The sequence below is a fragment of the Nesoenas mayeri genome (genome assembly GCF_963082525.1).
Source record: "Nesoenas mayeri genome assembly, chromosome: Z".
Taxonomy (NCBI): Eukaryota; Metazoa; Chordata; class Aves; order Columbiformes; family Columbidae; genus Nesoenas; species Nesoenas mayeri.
The window spans coordinates 51,507,289-51,518,272 of NC_137542.1; positions in this window are offsets into that span (position 1 = coordinate 51,507,289).

Genomic DNA, 10,984 nt, shown 5'->3' on the forward strand with positions numbered 1-10,984 from the left:
ATTACTAAATCTCTTACAGGAGAGAGGAAGCAGTGCAGTGTGTCAATACAAAGCAACTTTAACTATGCCTTTCAGTACAGACATGTACAAGCATTCAGGAGCATGATTAATGATCTGTGGAGATGTGTTGGCCAAGTTCAGCCTTTCATTTGGCTATTGGATAATATATCAGGTACAGCATAAATGTTGTTCCCTTGAAAAAAAGAGTGTTATAACAGTCAAGAGAAGAGAGATTGGTTTTGTTTTATGGAGGAGGCAAAGGGAGATAAGTAACCCTCTCTAAACAAACTGCAACAATTATACAGCAGGTGAAAGATGATGAGCGGAGCTGGTTAAATGAGATTTTCTTTAGTCACATAATATTATAGAAATAAGAGGGTTATGTATTATTTATTAAGAGAAGCAAAATCCTGCACCCCACAGATCTCTGGAGAGTTGTTGGTAATAAGTACAATATTCTCTCCATAACGATATTCTTCTTTATTATTAATGAGCAATCTCATGAATTAACCATATTTATAAGGGCAGGCAGCACCACTGCCTTAGGAAGTTACTTCATTATTCACAGAGTCAGAGAACCGTAAGGCTGGAAGGAGCCTGGGAGATCATCTGCTCTCTCTGTCTGCCAGAGACATCTTAACATTTTCAAAGCCTCAAACTTCTCCATCAATGGCAAAAAATTGGCTTAAAATGGCTGTGGTGCACCAGCTGTGATGTATGGCACAGTGTTTCTATTTTCCTCTACCTTGACTAAACAGCTATAATAACTAAAACATAAGAAAAGGGCAGCGGGTTTCCAAGAAGCACAAGTATCAAAATCAAAAGCTTCTTGTCCTTATAGTAAACTGTGTCCAGGACATATCGAGCTATTAGTTCTTGTAGATGCCTGTTGGTGAGTGAAATGAATTGTAAACTACAAGCTTAACAGCCATATGGAGGTCGATTAAAAGCTAGAAGGTTGAATAAGGTGTTTTTTTCAGCAACAGGACTAGAGGATAAAACATGTTCAAGAGAAGGTTTTGGAGCAGCTTAATGGTGAGTTTCACATAGGGCAAAATGTTTGCACCTATCACTTGGCACTTCCCACATCTGGTGGCTGGCTTGCATGTGGGATGTACTTGTACTAATGGCAAATTTTGCACATCCACAACCAGTAAACCACTTGAAAACACTGTTTTGCTGTTCCTCTGGTCCTTGTGAGATCTTTGATCTGCAGCAGCATCTATGGTGAAGCACCTGCAGTGCAGACGGGGTCTTTGAGAGCACACTTTGCATTAATGTAACGCGTCAGCATAGCAGACCTCCATGGCATGGGGAGGCCTAGGCACCAGCCAACAAGTATTTCAGCAGTTTCACACCACAGGCTGTGAAAAGCTGTCCCGAAGTTATCTTTCCAAAGGGAGTCTGCTACAGGGTGCTCACTTTTTATGCAGACACAGAGCCAGCTGCAGTTTACCTTGTGGCTAAGAACAAGCAGCCTGCAGAAACCCAGTTCCATGGGCTGGGATTGATTGCTCCAAGCATTAGCTTAGGCAAGTGCCTGCAAAAGAATAAGGCAATTTGAAGAGACATTATTGACTCAGCTGCAATGTTCAGAAGGTCTTCAGCAGAAGCAGGGCGGCATTTAGCCTTAATGTGGTATCCAAAAACAGCTTTCTCAGTTGTTTTCTCTAGGTGTGTCTTTCTCTTTTGTTACCAGGGAAGGACTGGAGGAGCTGAATTTATGCTTGTCTAGCACTAGCAGCTCAGCATGGAAATGTGATGATTGCACTTTACAAGTTATAAGCTGCTCTGCATCTACCACATTAAGGTTGTAACATCAGCACTGTTGTCAGGTGATATATTTTTGGAGGAGACCATGATTCTCCAGTGCCTCCACCAGTGCAAATTGGTGCAAAAACTGAGTCAGATTCTGCCATTTAGATGTTTTACACACTTCTGTCAAAAGGAGAAAGGCAAACGGATTATTTTAGCTGGATTTTAGGGCAGCTGGATGCAGGCACAAACCACATTAGCACTACGAGGCAGAAGGGAGTGTACTGACAAACTGACTTTCTCTGCTTGTGCCACTGTCACCACTGGAAGTTCTTCTGTTTGCACCAACATACAATTTCTGCACTTCTGAAAATGAACCAGGTTGGTTGGTAGAGCATACATCTCAGTGTCAGCAGTTGTCTCCAGCACTGAGGCTGCTATGTTCTATGACCATGTTTCTATTATGCAAAGTGCACCCCGTGGGAGCAATAAGGCACCCACAGCTTTTGGAAATGGGACTGGAGCAGAAAGCTTAACTTGGGCTCCTACTTTTGACAATGTGAAGCTGCCTTGAGAGTCGGGGATGAGCTACCAGGTTTTGCTATAAGGAGGTGGAGATGGGATCCTGGTCACCTAAAAGCCCCAGGAGAGCCTGGAAGATGTTAAAGAAACAGGGCCAATCTGATTCCACAAGCATATTATATTTAAAATTCATTGGAACATACTCACATTCATGAAAATGAACTTAAAATTCAGTGGCTGTTGAAGTACTGGCCACCACTATATGAGAGCTTTGTGATTAAGTACACACACAGTAATTAATTACTCCAACTCTGGGGTTTTGCACTTTTATTTCAGGTTAAAATGTGATGAAAATATTATTAAAATAGTCCTTATTTTCATAATGGCAATAGGCTTTCATTTAAAGAAGTATTATTGTTGCTAAATAGCAAATGTTATGCCATTAAATATTAGCAGGACTATCATGTGAAAGCCATGGGAAGCAACTTAGCTGTATTTGCTTGGGTGAGGCCTCTCAGACAGAGTGAGTTTTCTACACTTGGACTCAGCACTTAAAGCTGTAGACAAATAAGAGAAAGCTCAAAGAAGCTCAGATATAACAAGAGAAAATGCAGCTTGTGTGGAGCTGGATTTACCCCGACTTGAGAAAATGTGACTGAAAGGGGACGTACAAGCTGTACCTAGAACAAAAGACAAGCATAAATTGCTTGCCAAGTTCAGTAAGAGCAGAATAAGATGTAATTAAGTTAATTAAAGGTCAGTACAGTTAGATGGGAGGAAAACTTTTCTAACCGCAGAGGGAGGTAGTGTCTAAATAGGTTACTTAGGATCGTTGTGGCAACCCTGTCTTCCCTGTCTCTGTGTCCCTGCCACTGTACAAATACTGGCTGGGATGTCATGGTTATGCTTGATATGGCTTTATGGAATGGGACTGTAAATGAAGTCCTTTCCAGCTCTATTTTTCTATGATTTTATGTCAATTTGACTGTTGCTGTGTAAAGCTTCCTCTGTCATGTGATCCAGAGCATTTCATCTGCTAAGCACTTTACTTAGAAAGTTTTCTTCCTACATATATTACAACATATATTACAACCTATTTTTCTTTTTTTTTCTTTTTTTTTCTTTTTTTTTTTTTAATAACAATGATAATCCACAGGATGAAGGTAACACCTTTTACTCCTTACAAAGCTAAATTCACCGTTGGCCTTCTTCATAATGGAGTAGACAGATGCACAGGAATGTTATGGAATTGCTGAGTGTTCATAAAATGCTGTGTTCATAAAGTAGGCTGGTAGCAAAAATGGGCACATAACCCAGGAAATATGTCTCCCAGGCCTTTCCCTAGCTGCCAGACCACATTATTTATCCAACAAATTATGCTGATGAAGATGGAGTACCCAATTTGCAGCTCTGACACAGATTTCTTTTTTTCTTGTCACATGGAGAAATCATAATCCTCTGAATGCAGAGGAAGTCCTGGCTGGTGGAGATTCAAGGTAAAATCAGTTCCACAAATCTCTCATAGAATGCAGGTTAATACAACCCAGGAATTGGGGCTATGATGTTAAAACATAATTGCCTATTTTTTCTGTGGTGAAAAACGTGTTCTGATTGTGAAACTGTCTATGATTTGATTTGGTAAAGTAAGAATACTTGATGTCAACAGAAACTAATATTGTCTAATTAATTAAAGCACCTCATGATGCAATATGTAGTATAATATGTTTTCTCACAGTATTATGTCTTCACAGAGCTGTCACTCACTGCAAAGGCTACTATCTTTTCTTTTCAGTACAAAAGCTAACTGTAAAACTTGAAGCCTTTCTGGGAAATTGCTTGGATACACAAAAAACAGATGAGTCTGGTTTACAATTTTCAGTGCTTTCTGAGCTTCATATAAAGAGGTTTTTGTCAGCTGCCCTCAGCTAGATGTGCAGAACCAGGTCCTCCAGGGTTGCAGTTTATTTTACAGCTTTCTCACAACCTTTATAATTGCAGATGTATATTAAGATAACGTGTTGGTTCTTTCGCAAGAGTCTGTTACAATTTGTAGATTCCTGTGTTGCTCAGTTTGCTTTTTTACAAAGAATGCTGGCTGTTCAAGAGCAAACCAGGTGAATGCCATGAAAGTGCTGCCTTTTCAATGTGTTCTTGCTATCTGTGTTTGTTAAAGAGTGCTGTGTAGACAGCTATGTCGCACTTTACAAATGAGTAAGGAGGAAAGAGCTTGGCTACCGTGGTTAATTATTGTTGGTTTGTGGTGGCTATCAGTGTTTCCATTGGAAAAAAAACATGTGAAAGTCATACTAAGAGACGAATGCTTCATCAAACCGGATATTCTTCATATATCCAGAAATTTAAGCTCCAGTGACCACAACATGCCATTTTTCCTGCCTTCTATCATCTCTTTATCTTCTTTCTATATCAATTGCAAGCAGTTTATGCCTGGCAAAATTTAAAAAACAGCCATATGCTGTTGCAGAGACTTCAAAGAAGAATTTCTTCAGTCTTCCAGTTGCAATTAGATGCCCAGTGCTTCAGGAAAAATGTCTGTAAGAGAAGATGGTAATCCAGTATGCTATTGAGCAACCTGGTAGTGCCTGCCTGCACCTGGGACCCTGCCTTCCCAGAAGTGTTGGAGCAGGTAGCAACAGCTAAACCTGACTGCCTTATTCAGGATAAACAGAGTATGGAACAGCCACACATCTGTGTTCACACCTCTTACAGGTGCCAACTAGCTAACAGCAAGATTAGCATAAACATGAATCGGTATAATATGGAGGGAAAGAGAAGTGTAAGTATCAGCACCATTTAGACAGATTTGATAATTTTTCAGTGTGTTTATGGCAGCAGGAGATGGTCTGCCATGCAGGGGTGTCATGCATGTGTACTGGGGTGTGCAGGGCAGGCCTGTGTTTGACAGCCATGAACATGCCCTCAGCAGAACAGCCTCAGTGCTGGGCATAAATATGTCTAAGAAACAAGTGACACATTTTTATACTGTTTAGCCGTGGTCAAATAATAGGCATGATTTGTCACTCAAATTGTTTGAGTAATATTTTTTCATGGTATAGATCTAGTTCTATAAATTAGTTGAAGAACATTTGTTTAATAATTTAAATCCCTCAGTGTTTCAGTTGCTGGTTAAATTATTGATGGTTGTTTCTGCATTATTCACTCACCCTTAATAAAGCAACTGAAGTGTTGGTCTGACTGACTTTTCTCCCACTGGTACTTACACATGCTTCAGTCCTGTTTGATGCACCTTTCTGATGGTGTTTGATTCGTGCCATACTCACCGATGGCCCTGTCGGCATGTGCACTGACTTCTTAGACTTCCTTTCCCTGGTGTATAATCAGTGCCTTATGAGCAATACTGTTGCTTTCTGTATTCATCGATGAACCTTTACACATAATCTAAATATCAGCAGGAACCAGTGTGATACAAGTGTGAAATCACCCATGGTTTACATGGAGCCTGATCACAATGAGAGTCTGGTCAGAGGCCACCCCACGTCCAGCTGTGCCTGGGCATACATGTCCTGGCAGATGTTCTCCTGCTGGCCTTGCTGCTGCATGCAGGAGCATGGGTCTACTTGGAAGGAAGGTGCAGGGGAGTGACCCCAAGGGCAAGGCAAATGTTTTTATCAAAATCTCACGGAGACAGGTCTCACTCCCTGCTCCACATAGGCCAGGGTTCCCTTTTGACAGAGGGACTGGGCAGGAGGTGATTTCGTCGCCTATGTCTCCTCTCAGCAACAGTAGCTGTCTGCATCTGCTTTTCTGCTGCTCAGCAGCTGCAGGAAGACGTGATCACAGTTGCCCTTTGCTGTCTGATCTCTCACAGTTTCTGTAAGCCACAGGGAAGGAACCAGAACAGGAAATATTTTCTTGAGCGCAAGGTGCATTTTAGCAGCAGAACTGAAACCGCCAATGTCAAGTCTGAAAAACAGATGGCTGATAAAAGTAAAATATAGCTTATTCAGGAAGCACATAAATTGATGCAGCATGTTAATATTTTAGTGGCTTGGGCAGCTGCACTGTTTCTGATACAGTAAGACCACCCCTTTCCTCCAGAGCACAAGCTGAGCTGCAGCTCTTGTGAGCCCTGAGAAGGTCGGGTTGTTCCTCTCAGCCTATTCTTCTGTAACCTGGAGGTACATTGAGAGGTTGGGGCTGTTCAGCTCTGGGAAAGGAAGCACTGAATATAATAGGTAAAACTGTTTTTGACACAGGGAGCTGCATATAGCCAGCAGCAGGGATGGGACTTATCTTGTCTGATCCTGATCACGTCACTCATGTGAGTGATTGCATTAAAAGTCAGTAAGACTGTCCATCTCCTTGAACTGTTCTGGGAAAGGGTGACCCCAGGGTGCCCCAGAGCGAGGTGCCCTCTTGGTCTTCTTGCTATGGTGCAGGGGGTGTCTGAGTCCCTCTAGGAAAACCAACCCTGTGGGGAGGTAGCTTGAGGGGCAGGCTGCAAACTACTGCTGGACCCATGCACTGCATCATCCAGCCTCACCAGTGGGCTCACAGCACTGAAGGGAGACGAATGTCATCTCAAAGTCAGTCCTCAAGCTGCCCTTACCACAGAGTACCACCCTTAGCTGCAACTCCCTCATCTCAAAGCTTTTACTCAGAGCCTCACTTTTCAGATTTTTCCAGCAAAAGCCTGACCGATTTTTGCCAAAGTAGTTCTTTAAAAAATGGTTTGTTTTTCAGTCGGAGGAAATTTTCTCTGAAGGGAAATATCACTTCCTGATTTGTTCTGCTAAGCAGCAGAGATCTGCAGAGCACAGCAGAGATCTGCAGAGCAAGAGCATGGTCAGCAGCTTCCTGCAGCGAAGTCAAAGCACCAGTAGTTGAAAGGTGGGAACAAGGCCAGGAAGCCAAAAGTATATTCCCATGCCCATGTGAAAAATCCTCATATCATATAACAGGACCCATTAAAAACCATCTACAGGGAATCACAAATTTCATGCGGCTTCTGTAATTAAGAGTTGCATGGGTATAAAATGTCTCAGATCTAAAGGATGAGTAATAATTCAAATTCCTGCAAGTAACTGCAAGTCCAAATTCCACAGCAATCTCTGAGCAGTTGCAGCCTGCTTTGAACATGCCTTGCTCAGGATGATGAAACCAAGGAGGCTATAGCAAATTTGACTCAAAAACAAACAGAAAAAAGATATCTTCCTTCAGAACAGTAGATGAGAGCAAACATCGCAGTTCTTTGTGTCTGCTTTCAGACACGAGGCTTTCCGGAGTCGGCGAGGAACCTGGCCTGTTGGGGTTCACTGTGCACAAATGCTCCCCGAGGTTTGGCGGTCGGGCGCGGGGGTGTGGGGCGTGCACAGAGGCAGGGGCTGGTGCTCTGCGCTGCACCCCTCTGCGGGGCAGCCCCCCCCTCTTCCCTCCCCCCCGCCTGCTTCTCGGGCCTTGTTTGGTTTGGTTTTGCTAAGCACTGCTGCTTTCGGTTCCTCTACAATAGCGGAGCTTGTGTACAGAAAGGTCAACTTCAGGTCAAGCCAGGATCTTTTATCTTTTTTTCAAACCTGGTATGCAGACAAGCCTTATCCTGTAGAGATAAAGCAAATTTAGGCATTTTGAAAAAGATGCTGGAAAATGTTAGAAATAATTATTGGATCTTAGCTTTTAGATCCCTTCTTTTTATGTGAGCATCATTAATGTGCTGTAAATGTGGACTAAATGCCCAGCATCCCTGAAAAGAACACAATAATATACCACATCTGGATCAGAGTGGGTTTATAAAAAGCATTATTAAAATGAGCTGACAGGATTAACCACTGTAACTGAAGAAAATAAAATCCACATTTTCCCACTGAATGTGAGCTGCACTTTTACCATATAGGGCAGTATGTGTCTCTCTTTTCAGTTGCTAACAAGAATCGATCTAAACATTTTTCTCCTGATTTTAACTTCAAGGCTAATCAGTATAATCATCTCCTGTGACAACCCGGAGAGCTCTGTGGTGGTGCTGGCTGTTGTTTTGCTGAACACTTCCCTGAGAAATAGATTTTGGCCAGAGGCAATGTCATGTGTCTCCCCCCTCCTGTGTCTCATTGTTGTATATTTAAAGTCTGTGCCCAAGGGCAACCTCTTTCTCCCTGGGTATCTGGGTATTTCTCTGTGTCTTTCATGCCGGGCAAAAGGTATCAAACAATTCTGACTTCGCTGCTGCTATGCCCTGATAAGGCAGCTAAAAAGGGGGATAGCAATGGCATAGAGGATTTACTTCAGCTGCCTGTGTACTCACTGGGGAGCTCTCTTTATCAGTCTCCTGAGTGTGTTGGGGAAATCTCTGTAGGCTCAATCCCGTTGTGGTGAGCCCCATGCAAGCACACAACCAGAAAGGTGCTTGTCCTGAGAATCTTTGCTTCTGTAGAGAAAAAGCAGCAGCTGAAGCATACTCACGTAAGTGCTGATTTAAGCTAATTTACCCCAAAGGATGAGTCTTGGAATGGCAGTTCCAGATGGCAGTGGGTTTGCCAGGCCATGTTAGGCTGCTGTAGGGCCACTGCCATGTGAGGGTGGGGTGAGAGGTTAAGATGGACGCCCCAAATACAGAAATGATGCTTCCTGCTGGGTACTCAGTTTGATGTGCGGCTTACCGTGCCCAAGCTCATCAGCTGAGGGAAGGTTCTCCATGAGCATGGGACATACATGAGGTGAGTATGAGCTCACAAGCCCCTCTCTAGGTTCTCCCTGCCCCCTGGTCCTACTGGCCTGGTGATACCTCCATCTACTGTTAAGGTTTAGTGTGAGAGGGAGAAATCTTATGAGAAGCCCTGCTGCCTGCCCAACTCCTCATGGCAACCCAGCTTATGGATGGCAAAGCAACCATGATGTAGCCAAGGTCCACCACGGCAAATCAAAGGGACCCCCTCTCAGCTGCAGGCAGGGATGTTGTGCTGCTCCAGGAAAGGAGCCACCAGAGACCCTGCAAGTATCCTTGTTTCAGATGTAGATGATCAAGTATAGAGAAGTTTGCATGACTAAAAGAGGTGAGAGAACAAAGGGGACCCTACCAGCATGACACCAGCAGTTGTGTAATTTGGGTGAAGGTAGAGACAGAGGGAAGGTGGTTCTCTGGCCATGATGACTAACTCCTCTCTTTCTGCAGCTGGACTCGTGAGGACAAGGCACTCATAGCTTATCTTCTTTTGAAGACAACAGTGAAGCATCCTCTACTGCCCAGACAAACTTGCAACTTATATGTCAGATCTGACTTACCTGGTGGGGACAGTCAGTGGAACACTGTCAGAAGAAGGAGATAAGGGCTGACTGCAAATGTCATAGAGCAGCTCCAGCTGTACAGCCTCCCCAGCCAGTGCCACCGTAGTGGACAAGTCATGGGCAGGTCCAGCTGGCCCCAGGCAGGGCCTGGCTGGCCCTGGCATTTAACTGCAAGGTGGAGAGGGCAGAGGAAGGCACAGGCAGCTGTCTACACTGCCAGGCAGGACACAGCACCTTTGTTCCCTCCTCACGACCCCTTCAGCCTCACAATGTGGAGGGTTTTTTGGGGAAGGAAAATGGCAGCATGCTACACATTTACCTACCCCCTCTTTCCCCTTTCCCCTGCTTTGCTCTCCCCAGATCCTGTACACTGTTTCATTGGGGCAGTATTTGGTTCCAGCGATAAGCATGAGCACATCCATCGAAGTGTAGTGAGTCAAACCCACTATCCATCTTCTTTTGTAATTACCTTGATTTCCTAGAACTCTAGCATATCTGAACACCTGCTTATACAGTGCCAGAATCTGGCATGGGAGTGTAAAATGATGGATCCCTTCTATATCTCTGGGCTTCTTTACAAAGTGCGGGTAATCTGTGCAAAATGAGATCATTCAGCCAGACACAATGTGAGAGACAGCTGAAGTAAAGGATATACACCTGTACCAGGCAGTTCAGCAGCAAGTAATGAATTGTCTCTCTGTCTACTCATTATCTTTTGCTGGCATGATGCTCAAGAGGGACAAGAGGAATATTTTCTTCTGTGGCTTGTTGTTAGCCTCTGCAGACTGCAGATAAGGTAAGATGCAAAGAAAGATGTTGCTGTTCTACACCTCAGAAAGGTTTCCCTCAGATCTGCCCTCTTTGTAAAAGCATCGTGATGCCTTTGATTTGCTAAATTACTGGCACCAACAAACTTTTATAGTAGGTTTGCAATGTAAAAAACATTGAAAATAATATTCCATGAGCCAAAAGTCTAGTTGTCCGTGGTATAACTCAGCTGAATTAAATAGAGCTACATGGGGAGAGGGTGGAGGCTGCCAATTTCATCAGTCTGAGAGATCTCTTTGAATCTCTCACATTTTCATCATAGCAAAAAGGAACATCTGGACATATTGTGCAAGGGCCACATTCTGCTTTCAGTTGTGTTGAGGCAAACCCAGAGTTGTCCCTATGGGATAATTCAATATTTACCCCAGGATAAACAAGAGCAGGATCTGTCACCATGTTTTTGGCTTTACTTCTTTGTTCTCTAAGCTTAACCTGTTCTTGTCCAGCTTGACTCACTTTCTGCATTTTCCTCTTCCTGAATGAGACACAGGAGCAGGAAGGAAGATCTAAGAAGTCTCCAGTTTTTCATTTGAATTTTTCATTGTTCTTGTTATTCTCCAATAACCATCTCTCCTGTGTCACTGTTTCTGATAATCTTTTCTCCTTTTGGCAACCTGTAAAGTAC